Source organism: Artemia sp. Qi Xiang Cuo, chromosome 1, assembly GCF_049724085.1.
Source record: "Artemia sp. Qi Xiang Cuo chromosome 1, ASM4972408v1, whole genome shotgun sequence".
In the NCBI taxonomy this organism is placed as follows: domain Eukaryota; kingdom Metazoa; phylum Arthropoda; class Branchiopoda; order Anostraca; family Artemiidae; genus Artemia; species Artemia sp. Qi Xiang Cuo.
In genome coordinates this window covers 70,521,975-70,537,177 of record NC_142794.1, presented here as the reverse complement: position 1 = coordinate 70,537,177, position 15,203 = coordinate 70,521,975, and the positions used below count along the sequence as shown (strand labels likewise).

At 37.8% G+C, this 15,203-nt stretch overlaps 1 protein-coding gene across 2 annotated transcripts in view; it reads right to left on the bottom strand.

The window, feature by feature from the left end:
- Positions 1-12,082, bottom strand: part of sha (shavenoid) — a 150,417-nt gene extending 138,335 nt beyond the window's left edge. For both annotated transcript variants that reach the window (XM_089096051.1, XM_089096056.1), the window contains exon 1: positions 11,835-12,082. The gene's annotated coding sequence lies outside the window, so the exon portion shown is untranslated. The remainder of the gene's footprint in view (positions 1-11,834) is intronic.
- Between the last annotated feature and the right edge of the window lie 3,121 nt (positions 12,083-15,203).

Here is a 15,203-nt window from a genome sequence, read left to right as displayed (position 1 = left end):
TCAATGCCTCGCTCTTTACGCTAAAGTTTTTTATTATTTTAAAAAATAAAGTTGTGAAAAAGAGTCAAACTTTAGCGTAAGGAGCGAGGTATTGAGGAGGGGATCCCCTTTCATACACCGAATAATTTCTGTTCGTTTTAATTTTTAATGTCTCTCTTTACTTTCAATTAAAACAAACTTGTTTTTTTTATTTAATTTCTGAACATTTTTAATTAAAGCATGTTTTGATTTTGCTCACCGTACATGAATAATTACGACGAAATTTGCATATTAGTTTTGCTGTTTTTTGGTGAAATGGCTTTTGTCGAAAGTTGTTCAATTCTATTTACGAAGGTTTTTATTAGTAATAAATACACGTAACTTACGAATTAACTTACATAACGAACTTCTACATTCTTATATTTTTATTACGTATATTAGGGGGTTCGCCCCCTATTCAATACCTCACTCTTTACGCTAATGTTCAAATTGTGATACAATTCTTTAAGAATGACTCCTTAATCACAAAGGCCGTTAATTAGAATGAATAGCTCTGATGAAAGTACAAAAAAAAACTTTAGCGTAAAGAGCGAGGTAATCACTAGGGGGTAAACCCAATCATATACGTAATAATTTCTGTTCGTTTTATGTTTTGATGTTGCTCCTTACTTTCAGTTGAAAAACTTGTTTTTTATTTAATTTCTGATCTTTTTTTTTAAATATTGCTGGGAAATCCGCTGCCCCCTTCATAGCAATGTCCCTTCCCCCATGAAAACTTCCTCCATGGAAAAATCCTCCCACGTAACCCCCGACCCATCCCCCCTCTACCAGAAAAAGAAACCCTGAAAACGCCTGTATACTTCCCAATAACCCATACTATATGTAAACATTGGGCAAAGTTCATAACTGGCAGCCCTTACCCCGGTGACTTTAGGGGATTAATCATCCTCAAAGACATAGTTATTATATTTTTCGACAATGCTGAACAAAATAGCTATCTCCAAATTTTGATCGAGTGACTTTGGAAAAAAAATGAGAGTGGGAGGGGGCCTAGTTGCCCTCCATTTTTTGGTCACTTAAAAAGGGCACTAGAACTTTTAATTTTCGTTCGAAGAGCCCTCCCGAGATATTCTAGACCATTGGGTCGATAAGATCACCCCTGGGAGGAAAAAAAATCCAATAAACCCGCATCCGTGATCTTTCTTCTGGCAAAAAATACAAAATACCACATTTTTGCAGATAGGAGCTTGAAACCTCTACTGTAGGGTTTTCTGATACGCTGAATCTGATGGTGTGATCTGATTCATTAAGGTTCTAAAATGACTTTTAACCCTAAATGACTTTTAGGGGGTGTTTCCCCCTTTTTTCGAAAAAAGGCAAATTTTCTCAAGTGCGTAACTTTTGATGGGTAAGACTAAAATTGATGACGCTTATATATTTGAAATCAGAATAAAAATCTCATCTTTTTGATGTGTCTATTGGTATCAAAATTCCGTTTTTTAGAGTTTCGGTTATTATTGAGCCGGGTCGCTCCTTACTTACAGTTTGTTACCACGAACAGTTTAAAAAGAACTTGCTTCATAGATTTGTCTTTATTTTCCTTTATAATATTTTTGTAGGCTTATCCCCAACTGAAAAAATTTGTGCGGATAAACTTGGCCAAAATATTTAACTCAGAGTTTTGAGTTTGTCCCAGAGAAACTCTGGGACAAAATTGCAATATAAAAGATTTTTACACCGTCTTGTAGAGAAAAAATTCTGCACAACATATCAAAAGTCCCCACAAATTCCGTGGGCGGAATAGGGTAAAAAACAGGGGACAAGGGAAAAAAAGAGGGAAATTGTAAAAACTCAGGGGCAGGTTTATCGTGCGCTGGAACTTCACGTCTGCTCTTTTTCTGCGCGGAGAAATCGAAAAAAGAAAGTTATGATGTTTCATCGATGGACTTGGTTCGATTTCCCCTTTTAGAAAGGGAGGGGGAAAACAGTATCCTCGAGAATTGGGCGATATGGCTGGTCAAAACTTTGCCCCCAGGTTTTTTTTAACTCGATGATTTAAAAAAACATGGTATTAGATTTGTATCTTGCTTTTCTGTAGTGTTTTCACCGTAGACGAGACAATGCATCGGGTCTTCAGAGTACGTGGGCAGATTTAATTCGACTATATAATAGAAACATAAGACAAAACTAAATGTAAGAAATGAAACAAATCAGGGAACTTCGATACTCACAGCAAAAGATAATTACGGGTTATATTGAACTAAAAAGGATAAGATCAAGTATTTGTACTAAACATCGTCTTCTTCATCGTTGTCAACAAAAACATATTTATTGGAACACTCAATCCCTTGGCAGTCTTTGCAAGCAAGTGTGCAAGGCAATTTATTTTTTCGGCAACTACAGCGTGAACTGGCACAGTTGGAACGCGTACAGCTGCAACGAATTATATTTAGCAGATGAGGTGGAGCAGGTCCGATGTCTGTCATGATCGGAGTGAGGTGTCCGTCACGTAATCGCCAGCCCTAGTCTTTCAGGTCGAGTTCTGACGCATTATTACGCCACTCCATTATCTGATAGAAGACTCTATAAGAATGAAATTTCGCAGCCGATGGAGTAGGTGGAAGTCTCTCTGAGTTCACAAAAGTTGATGTCTTTGGGCTGTTCTGTTTCTCAAGAAAAACCCTGTACCTAACTTTGCTTAGACCCTCCCCTTTCTTAGCCTTGTAAGAACACAGCAAAAAATTTTCACTGACTTGTTGGACTTCTTCCTTCCTAGATCGCGGATTAAGGAACACTTCACAGTTATTCCTAAATTCTTCATGGCTTTTTAGGAATGGCAGGACAGCCTGCTTTCCTATCCCAAACAAACGGGACGTCGTTTCGCAACCCAGAAGAGCAGGGCCAACGGCAATATAGTGACAAACCTGTCCCAGCAATCTTTCGATAAAGTTGATTTGCGAGTATTTAGTTGACAGCGGTCTCGAGCGCTCGAGATCCCTGGCTTCCGGAGGCAAGTTATGGAGGAGAAGGATCAATAAATCAGTGTCGTTTCCGACTACAGTGGTTACCCCTTCCTTGTCAGCATCAAAACCAATTAATGCAATCAGAACGAACGCATCTCTCTGCATGAAAGACAGTGAGGCCGGCTTGGACAAGCTTCTTACCAATAGCTCGAATAATTTACTGCTTATTGTTGGGATTCCGCAAGAAGTCCTCCTTCTTCCTTTGCTTTTTCATACTCAGTGTGCAATCGACGGTCGGACACTCGATACCTTTCGTTCGTCTAACTTGGGTGATATCTTTGGTAGACGGACCTAAAGTGTAACCATCAAAGACGACAGAAGCATTTGAATACGCCTGTGTCACGAAGGAAACGTAATTGTTGCAAATCTGTTTGAAAGTGTTTCCTGTTTTCCATGGAATATGCTGGAGTAGCCATCCGTCATCGATCATTTGTTTTTCCAGCTCTTTTGATAGGACGTTCACAGGTTCTGCTTTTGCTGATTTCCAAATAGCTTTTGCTAACTCCGCTTTATCTGGCTGTCTCGGCAGGCTTGACGATTCGAAAAGGGCAGTAGGATAGATGGAGAGTTCAAATCTGAGAGTTTCTTCCACATCCCCTCCAGCTCTAGTTGCCGCTGCTGCAAGACGTTGGAATAGAAGACTTTCGTCAATTTGTATGTCTTCACCGTCAGCTTCGGAAATGTTGCCTTGATAAGCCATCGTAATCGCTTTGCTCTTACATATAAAGGTGTAGCGATCGGCATTGGCGTCGTCCATTCACTTCATATTTTATTTTTCTATTGCCTTTGCTACATCCGTGTTGACATCCCTTGCTGCTGTCATACCATTCAATATATTGCGCAATTGAGTGCAGTCATCTTATGGACAGGACTGCATAAAAAAGCTACTAAAGCCTTTATGTCCTTTCTGTCTCTTTCTATCCGAGCTGGTCTTGCGGAAAAGTGCTGGCCAGATGACGCGTACTCAACACCGGTGAGTGACTACATAAGCTCATTAATTTCAGCTCGTACTGGCATTGAAACTGTCCAGATCAACCTTTGCGTCTAACTAATTCCATTTCCTCTCGTAACTCCCCCGCTTGTTTTCAACAACCTCATTAGTACTTGCTCAATTACTAAGTTGTGAGAGAGCCCAGCCCAAAATTTATCGCTTCTTCGAATGACAAACATCCCGTCCGTGATGTATTTACACAGCTTCTGGTTACTTTTTTTCAGCTGTCCCATTTGTTGAAAAAATATTTTCACCTACTTCGTTTACAGTTTGTGGCCTGTAGCTGCAAAGTAAGGGAGCATCTCAGAGAGTGCTTGAAGATACTGCACTCAGTTTCCGGTCCGTTCTGTCAGGATAGCCTTCTTAAGAGCTGCTAACATTTCTGAATACTGAAGCCATATTTTTGCAGTCCTTTTGTTCTGTAGCGTGTCTTGAAACTCCCTCATTCACGTTTGTATTCGACGTACTATGTCTGCGTTGGATGCGTCTTCGTGGGTTACTTCCTCATTCAGTAGAGCCATATATATTGCCTGAGCTTCTGCAAAATATCGATGTCTCGCACGTATGTCATCTGTGCAGTCAAAACCATACGATTTGCAAATGAGAATGATTTGCAATGCTGAATCTATAAGCTCGTGCACTCTCAAGGCTCTTGAAACAGCCTTGCCGCTAAGGATATGCTTAATAGTGTTACAGGAATATAGGCATTCGAGCACTTCTTTTATTCCTGTTTCCGTCATCAAGTGCCCGATCGCTCCAAGAAAGCTCATACGGCACCGGGGACAGCCGATCAAACCGCTGCCTCGAAATGACTATCAGCAGGCTCAGCATTGATGATTTTTACCGCTTTCATGTACAAGGGTTGATCGAAAGTAACAACCTGTACCGTTCGGTTCTTGAGCGCTTTATTGGAAACAAAACGTAAAGTCGTGTATACACAAGAAAGATCGGAGGGATTATAGTCGATCATAGGCAGAAAAAAAAATCGACGAGGCGCCCTTGTGTGACCCATGGTGAATTGCTTGCATAAATCCACTTCATCCGGCCCGTTTCGTGTCATGTATCCAACTTGCATGCCATAGTAGGTCAATGCCACCGATCTTGTCGTCGAAGGTGATGGTCGGTATGGGTTTGTACACAAGACTGTTCCCCTGTTGGCTTCTATTGTAGAAGAAGAAAGGCACTTGTCCAACCTGCTGGAGTATTCTCGAAATCGTCATTCTTTCTTTTTATGAGACAAGCTATGGACGTCGGACGGCAGTTGTCTTTTCTTTGCTGGTTGTGCACTATTTCACCGTCTTTAACTGTTATCTGTTCACCCCGTTGCACACTAACCTCGTTGATCCAAAGAGCTCCTTTTTATTTTTGTGATTCTTACACTTACACCACCAGTACAGATGCTGCGGCTGAAGAGCTTACAACATTCATCTTCTTCCTACATTAATATTGTATCATGTGAAAACTACAAACAAAAACTTATCGGGCAAGAAAGAGGAATTATTTACATAAACCATATTGTAGTGACACTTGTGGCTAAACTCAAACCTAAGCCCTGTTTGGGATACGAAAACAACCAACAAAGCGAATCTTTCCATAAGATTTGTGAGATCAAAACCTCTTAATCAGCCTCAAGCCAGGAGGCGCAGTTAAGAATTTTGACCAATTAAGCTGCACTCCCAAATAGGACGTAAAGCGAGGAAGCAAATTACCTCAAGTTGTACGTAAGGTTTACCGCTTGTTCACACGTAAAAATAGAATTCAGGAACTGTACAACCAGCGTGACGCGTCGCACTTTCCATGTAACACAAATTATTTCCTTCTATTTCTGCTCTGCCTCACAAAATAAAACATTTGAAAACAGCCTAAGCTATCAGGAAAGCTCCAAATTTTCACTAAAGTTTGAATTCACTTTACGATCTTAACAACCACTAGCTTTCGGCTAGATAAAATTTCAAGCACAAAACCGGTCGGAAAATCGGCTCGGTTTTCACAATCCGCTCGGATTTCCACTATGTGTAATGCACCATTAGTGAATCTCCAGGAAAGCGGAAAAGAGAAGCACCAGGGAATAGGTTATTAAACTCTCGTCAAAACGGTGATAGAGGATTTTAAAACCGAGTTGATAGACCCTTGTCTCCTCTCCAAATTCTGTAGAGCCGTCTGACTATCTTTTCCTTTTAGAGGATATCCTGATTTCCCCCTATTTTTCCCTTGTAACTGGAAAATCGGGGGGGGGGAGTGAAAGGCTAATGACCGAGCAATCAAAGTAACATATTCATTCATCTCGCACTGGGAAACCGCAGAAAACAAGTCTTGCAGACTGCTGTGCAGGATCGTTATTTTTCCCCTGTAAGTGGGGAAATTGAGCTACGACTTATTACACAGCAATAAAAAAGACGCATATTCGATCTTCTTGGGCCCAAAAGCATCAGGAATGCCATTCTCAGCATCAAAAACTACCGGCCGTAGACTTTCGAGTTTTCCCCTGGATTTTCCCCTTCCCCCCGTTTTTCACTCTGTTCTGCCAAGGGGATTCTTGGGGACTTTTGGTATGTTGTAAAGGATTTTTTTTCTCTACAAAATGGCGTAAAAATCATTTATATTTCAATTTTGTCCCAGATCGTCGATTTTTTCCGTAGATTTACTGGACTAGACTTGCAAAGTATTTTATAGAAATTGTACAAAAAAAATAGCATCTAAGGAAACTATTAAAGTAAAATTTGTTTTACTTTAGGTTCTAAATTTTACATCTTCAACTACCATTGATGACCAGTTTTGATAACTAGTCGCTAACAAATTAACGGGCTTAGGACCCGAGAAGAATTTGCAACATATGGCTTACATTTTGTCCGTTAACCTTCTTTCAGGATTTAGTGTCGGAATTGCGCTAAACCGTGTCAGATGGAGAGGTTGAAATTGAAAAAGCCCGCTACCCGAATATAGTTCATCATGTGTGATTTTTCTGCTTCACACTCCTATGAAGATCGGCAAAAAAAGACCACAAAGGGGTAAATGAGCAAAGGTCACATTTTGAAAAGAGTAGAAATTCTTAAAATCCTTGAATCTTTTTTTTTCTTGTTATCCAACGGGTATGTAATGTTAATTCGCATTGCACTCAATTTGATCCTAGTTTCGTCCGCAAAATCATTGATTTTGGTTAATTTAATTTTTAAATTTCAGGATGTTTAACCATTTTTTCTATATTGTCTGGTGTTTAAAAAACGGTCTGCCGTTTCCACGCTGTACGCCTTGGCCCATGTTTAGCAAACTTCCACCACGCATGGTGCGCACTATTTTAAATTGTGCCCAAACCATTGAATATGCATTTGAGAAACTGACAGATGGGTCAAAGTAAAAATATTTGCTAACCTGGAAAGTTACTGTGCCTGGTGAATAAAATCTTAGTCGGGATGCAGACCAAGTTAGGATTTGTGGATGTGCTGTCTAGTCATTACCTTCCCAACCCTTCCATAATTGTGAGGCTTTAAAGAGTATGTGAAGCTAAGGTACAAGATTGTGAAAACGATATCTGTTCTAATTTGAAACTATTCCTTTCTCCAATGTGTGTATTTTTTCAGTTTGGCCTGATGCACTTTTCGTGGACTTTGGCAACGTTGGAGAAGGTAGAAAGATATCAAACTCTGTTTGAAGCACTCCCAGCATTTGTACCCTCCTTGACAGGAGAAGGTCAAAAAGGGAAAGGGGCATAACTAGAAGACATTAGGAAGAGGGGAAAGCTAAGAGATTTGTCTTCGAAGAGAAATCTCTGAGATGTTTATGGTGCTGGTAAAGTTCTAAACTTTCCTATCTTGCAAAGCAGTTTATTTATCCAGATGGAACTTTCAATATAGTGTCCAGAGTGTAAGTTACGCGCTGAGAAGCTCTTTTGACCTATCTACCTCTACCCATTCCCCCTAAGGGTATTTAACTTCGATGAACGTTGAAACACTTTATGGTATACAGGTGTAAATTTCATAGATAAATCTACAGCACAAATCAGGGTAAAAAAAAAGGATTTTGAGTCCTGTAACCTTGATAAATCCTGATTTATAAGTTTTTAGAGTTTTAGAGTTTATAAGGTTTTATAAAAGAGAAGGACGAAGGTTGTTTCTTAGGAACATCTCGATCTGTCCTAATCCTGGATTAAAGATCTATTACTGAAACTTTTATTTAAGTAGGACAACAACTTTCTGAGCGCTTCTACGCTTTAACCAAAAAAGCATGCGTAGTCATATCTGCATCTTACCCTTGTTCACATTTAGCCTAGTGATGAATTTCACGTTTTTCCCAGGAGAGTGTGAAAAACCCAGCCTCGGAATTTTCCGATATTAGTAGCTCTATTATGTACCTTTTTAATTAGCGGCTCTAACAAAGTTCACTTTTCATGTTTTTGGGAGGTGTTGGTACCATAGCATTTGACTGACCTAAGGTTCATATTCCCTGTGCAATTTCTTTGTATGTTATTTTTTCTGCAATCCTACGGATTTAACATTTCAACCCAAGACGAGAAATTTGATATCGTTTTATACCTGAGATTTAGCTTGAACCATCTAACAGGGGTTCCAGATAGAGGGGATAGAAAGTAGTCTATAGACGATGAAAAATACTTTTTTGGTTTTTACACGAAAAAAGTAACAAAAAATACCATCCCCCCCAGATATTAAAATATTCGTTTTGTGTCTTCCTATAAAAAAATGGTTTGAAAAAATCCTTGCCCTCCCACATAAATTTTCGTATATTGGTACCCCTACCATCTACCGAATTACATTTTTGAATTTGCTTTGTAGTTTTTCTCTTATTAAAAATACCCACAAAATTGTTTGAAAATCATTGTAAAAATGAAAAAACTTGCAACTTGTTTAAGTGCAATTTACAACTATAGTCTTGTCACAAAATCATACGCTTAAGAGGGAGTATAAAGCTTAAGCTTTATATAGACTAATACCATGATTCCCAACATGGGGCGCAATCCCCACCGATGTGACATGGCGATAAGGGTCACGGGCAGGACGTGCAACCTTTGACTATACTTTAGAGTCTTAGTTTAAAAAAAAACAAACAGTATTTTCCATGCGAATGACATCACATTCTTATACATTTAAAGAGCAATTAGAATATAGGATAGTATTTCAATGACGTCATCCATCGTTAAAAGGCGTTGCACACAGATAATTTTCATTAATTTCAATAATTTTCATTGGCGTTTAATAATTTCATTAGTTTCAATGATTTTCATTAGTATAAGATTTATATAGAGGATCAATCGCAAAAACATACCAAGGTTAATAATCTTTTAAGCTTCCTTCAGGTGAATACACTTAACATTTTAAATCATAAAATTCAAGTATCCCGAGGGGTGGGGTGTCAGGATTTTAGGAATGCCTGGGGGGCACGGCCCGCCTTGTCTTTGCCCCTCCCCTTAAATACATGGCCCAATATAGGTTGGGAACCACTGGACTGATATAATGAAACTGGTGCTAAATATCACTTTAGCGAATAGATTTTCAAATTATCCGATGGCTTTCCAAGCAAAAATGTATACGGGACTTCTGTCACGTGAACATCAGCAGCGAGAAAAAAGAATGACGGTACTTGTGCATTATATCCTACACAGCGCTATAGGGAAATGCTTCAGGGAACCAGTCAAACGGGAATTTGTAATGGATAAATGGATCGCAAAGCATGGTTTGTCATTCCGTTTACAATGTTTAAACTATTGTTTTGGGGGGTTTAGGGGGAAAAAAGGTACATAGGTTAGGTTAGGTTGGGTATTTAATGTATGCTATGCTTTACCACCCCCCCTCCTAATGTGCAAATATAGAGCCCAAGTTTGTTTTTAACTATTATATTTTCATCATATTTTATTTTATTTCATTAGCATTAACCAAACTTGATTTCTTTCATGTGTAGGATATAATGCACAAGTACCGCGATGACTTTTCACAAGTCCTTTTGAATCAATTGCTTAAAATTCATCCAAGAGTCATAGCTAAGTTTATCTTAAACACAATAAACGCTTTCATTATGTTGATTAATCAGTCTAGCCAAAAACAGCTAACACAATCACAAAAATATTGTCAAAAAACAAATATCGGTATAAAAGAATGATGATAAAATCTTTTGCCGTCGAACAATAAAGCTTGTTTAAGAACCCATTTCAACCTGTTTCTAGGCATTCTTTCTTAAATGAAATTAAGAGCGACCCTTTCCCCGGCCCTTAATCAAACATTTCGTGGTAACGAACTGTAAGTAAGGAGCGACCCGGCTCAATAGTAACCAAAACTCTAAGACAAGGGATTTTGACACCAATAGATACATCAAAAGAATCAGATTTTAATACTCATTTCAAGTATATAAAATTCATCAAGTTTAGTCCTACCCATCAAAAGTTATGCGCCTGAGAAAATTTGGCTTATTTTCGAAAAAAGGGGGAAACACCCCTTAAAAGCTATAGAACCTTAATAAAAATCACACCAGATTCACATCAGATTCAGCGTATCAGAGAACCGTACTGTAGAGGTTCTATCTGCAAAAATGTGGAATTTTTCACTTTTTGCCAGAAGAAATATCATGGGTGCGTGTTTATTTATTTTTTGTTTGTTTTTTTTCCCAGGGGTGATCGTATCGACCCAGTAGTTACAGAATATCGGGAGAGGGGTCATTCAAACGGAAAATAAAAGTTCTAGTGCCCTTTTCAAGTGACCATAATATATGTATTAAAAACATATGGATGTAGAAGTTCGTTACGTAAGTTAATTCGTACATATATTTATTACTAATAAAAACGTTCGTAAATAAGATTAAACAACTTTCAAGAAGGCCATTTAATCAAATAAAAGTAAAATTACTATGCAATTTTTTTTAATTATTCATGTACGGTGAGCCAAAATCAACACCTCCATTAATTGAAAAAACGTTCAAAAATTAAATAAAAAGAGTTTTTTTAACTGAAAGTAAGGAGCAACATTAAAACTTAAAACGAACAGAAATTATTCCGTATATGAAACGAGCCGTCCCCTCCTCAACGCCTCGCTCTTTACGCTAAAACTTTTTATTGTTTTAAAAATAGAGTTGTGAGAGAGAATCTAACTTTAGCGTAAAGAGCGAGGCGTTGAGGAGGGGACAGCCCCTTTCATATACGGAATAATCTCTGTTCGTTTTAAGTTTTAATGTTGCTCCTTACTTTCAATTAAAAAAACTTGTTTTTTTTTTATTTAAATAGTTAACTAACAGCCACCTAGACAACCGCAAATTCTGGATAAGACCAATGTTTGAGTAATGACAGAATATAAGATGAATATAAGAACTGCAGGAAAATCTAAAGAATCTCGAGCTGTCTAAGGAAGAGTATCTAGCAAACTTACCCCATTGTTTACTTATCTGGAATGTGAAGAAGCTGAATTGGTGGGAGATAGAAGAGGTAGTTATCGCGGCACAGACGATAATACGGTGTTTTTCGTAGTAGCGACGATCAATACACTTCCTCTTTTTTCTCTTTTCAAACTTTATTCCTTTTCAATTATTTTAAATCTTTCATGCATATGTTTGCAGCGGTCGTTGCACAGTACGAGCAAACACTAAGGTTTACCTACTCCCTTTTTAAACCAATTTTTGAAATTTCAAAAAACAAATAAGTTCATTTATAATATACTGTTAGCTTACACAAACACTTACGCAGGAACGTTTTGGGGATAAATAATAAAAAAAAATTCTATTTTATAATTTGAATGAAAAGTGCCCAAAAAATTTTTTAAATTTAAGACTTCTAGGTCAATAGTCTCCGAGGCCCACCATCCAGAGGTCCCTACCCTGAAATGCATTGCATATTTATTGATACATACCTCGAAAGTCAAGAAGGTTAATTCTTCCCCAACACTTTTTCATGCCTAGCAACTAAAATGCTATTTCATTACTGAAAAATATATCCGAAACTGACAAACTAATTGATCACATCATCAAAAATGTTCACTAAAAAAAAAACACTGGTATTCAGGCAGCTACAGAAAAATCACAGGCTTTACACTTCACCCTGTCAAATATGCATACAACACAATTCAGGCAAGGCAAGTATCTGTTTCAGCTTAATTGCTTGTGATAAAGTAATCGGCAGCATCATCTTGCACGTCTTGCCGCCTTGTAGCTGTAGAACAGTTTTGTTGAGTTGTTATTGGACAAAGCTGGCATCATTTGATTGACGAGTAATTAAGGCACACCTTTTGGCTAGTCCGATTGTAGACATGCTACTTCTTGATATCAGCATTTTCTATCCTGAAACAGACTTATGGTAGGAGAGGAGGTAGGTAGGTAACCAGAGCTTAGTCCAGGAGCTGCAAAATATCACAGCTTTCTCCATGACTTCTTATATCTGTGTTGAAAAAAATTCCCCGCCGCAACCCCTTTCTTGTGGGATCAGGAACTTCAGTGATGTGGAACAAATCATCTAGCTTATCCATAAATAAAATTATTGTGGGGGAAGAGAATTGATGCTCAAAGCACAAAAATTTGAGCCTCCCTTGGAAAATTAAATCGAAATCTTGTCAGTTTGTGGATACCAGCCCCCCCCCCCCCCAAAAAAAAAAACCTTGTGGCACCCTACAAAGTACAATTTAACAGGTCCAGCGATCTCAATAGATTATTAAATAAATAGAAACGAGTTTTTTTCAACTGAAATTAGGGAGCAGCATTAAAACTGACAACGATTAGAAATCCCCCCCCCTTCTCAATATCTTGCTCTTCACTCTATTTTTTGGTCTTTTTTTAAGAAATCTTCCTATTCAAATTAAACGGCCCTTGTGTTTCAGGAGTCGTTCTTAAAAAAATGGGACTAATAGTAAAACTTTAGCGTAAAGAGCAAGGTGTTGAGCAGAGACAGAACCCCTTAATATACATAATAATTTCTGTTCGCTTTGAGTTTTAATGTTGCTCCTTACTTTCAGTTAAAATAATTGCTTTTTTTTATTTAGTTTCTAATTGTTTTACAAATAATGCCAGTAAATCTGGCTCACCCTCCATGTACACTTCCCTCGCGTCATGCGAAACTCCTTCGTGGAAAGTTCCTCCCATGTGAAATACACCCCCTAAAATTTTGTCCTGGCAATTCCATCTTCGCTGAAAATTCCCACCGCTGAAAATTTTGGGCGGACGATTCAGCCAAAAAATTCATATTTAGCATACTTTCATTTGAAACAGATTTTAATCTCTAGTCGTTTTTCAAATCATTCCGTAAATCCCTCCTTCCTTGGAAATTTTCAACCAGAAATCCAAGCCCGCTGTAAAATTTCCCCACACAAATCCCTTGGGACACAAACATACAAAATTGAGTTGGCAAAGAGAAAGTAAGACATATAATACAAAATTACATACTGAATTGAGTTGAGAAAGAGAAAGTAAGACAGATAAAAAGAATTTTGTAAAAGAATACTGTCAAATTCCCCCAGTAAAAGTTTTTCCTGGAAAATTCACCCTTGGAAACTTCCCTCCCTAAGGTTTTTTTTCCCGTTGAAACCCATCCCAAGCACAAAATCCCCCCCAAAAATGTTTGTATACTTCCCAATAACAATACTCCGATTCTAAAAGAATCCGAAAAAATTGAATCAATCCAAAAAAGAGCCTTGCGAATATTTTTCAAAGACGGCAAAGTGCCATATTCTCTGCTCCTAAAAAAAGTTAGTTTGGAAACCCTTGAGCGAAGGAAGGTTTCCTTATGCCTCCCTTTTGCAAAAAAGTGCAATAACAAACCCTCGCACGGCAATTATTTTCCCCAAACGCAACTCCCCATCCAGATTACGGACGCCTCGAGCGGTTTCTTAGCCCAAACTTTTTTTGCCCCCATTCGCTGCGTTACTTCCACACATGAAAAAACTCCTGTTCCCTTCATCACAGAAAAAAAAATGAATAAAATATCCCACTAGTTTCTCCCTTTTTTTCTCTTTTTTTTATTGGCCGATGGTGCTGCCTGGGTTCTTCTACTTATTTGATTGTTTTTCTCCCCCCCCTCAACAACTTTTTTAGTTTCTCTTTTGTTTTTTATGTATTTTATGTTTCGTTCTCTTTTTTTTGTATTTATTAACTTATTTTCGTCCCCTCCCCTCTCTTTTTACCAATTTTTATCTTCTTAGCTTTTTTATTGACTTATGCAGTTGAATTATTAACACTTTTTTAGTGTCCCTTTTAAGTTTTGCATGCATTTATATCTCATTCTTTTTTGTATTTATTCGCTTATTTTGCCCCCCCCCCTCTTTTTTAATGCCCCTTTTAAAAAAAATTTGACTTGTATTTGTTTAAGTTTAGTTTGACCAGTTTTTATCTTTTTAACTTTTTAATTGACTTTTTACCATTAACTTGTTGACGCAAAAATGATTATTCATTCTGATTTTTCTTTTTCGTTGTCGTTTTTTGCATTTTTTGCCAGTTTTCGTGTAACCATATGATTTGTCGACTATGAAGTTAGAATTCGGTCCCTTGTGGGCTTGTGATAGATATTTTTTTGAAATAAATATCTTATCTTAGTATGCATAAACAATGGGCAAACTTTACAACTTAAGGACCTATCCTCAGGGGCCGTGAGGTCATGTTGTCTCCAAAGGCATAGCTTTTGGATCTTTCATCTATGTTGAAAAAATGGCTATCTAAAAAGTTTGATCGGGCGATTTTGGGGAAAAAGGGATGCGGAAAGGGGGCAAGTTGCCCTCTAATCTTTCTGGTCACATAAAAAGGCACTAGAACTTTAATTTCCATTTGAATAAGGCCTCTCCAGATTTTCTAGAACCATTAGTTTGATACGATCACCAACTGAAAAAAAAACACGCATCCGTGATATTTCTTTTGGCAAAAATTACGAAATTCTAGATTTTGGTAAAGAGAAGCTTGAAAACTCTACTTTATAGGTTCTCTGATACGCTGGATCTGATGGTGTGATTTTTCATTAAGATTCTTTTTCTTTTTCCTTTAGAGATGTCTCCCCCTATTTAGAAAATCAGACAAATTTACTCAGGTTCGTAACCTTTGATAGGTAACACTAAATTTAATGAATCTTATGTATTTGGAATCAGTGAATTAAGCCGATTCCTTCGATATACCTATTGATACCAAATTTCCGTTTTTTAGAGTTTTGGCTAACATTGAACTGCGTCGTTCCTTACTTACAGTTCGTTACCACGAACCGTTTGATCGTATGAAATTGGTGACGGCTCATTTTATCGTAAATCTTG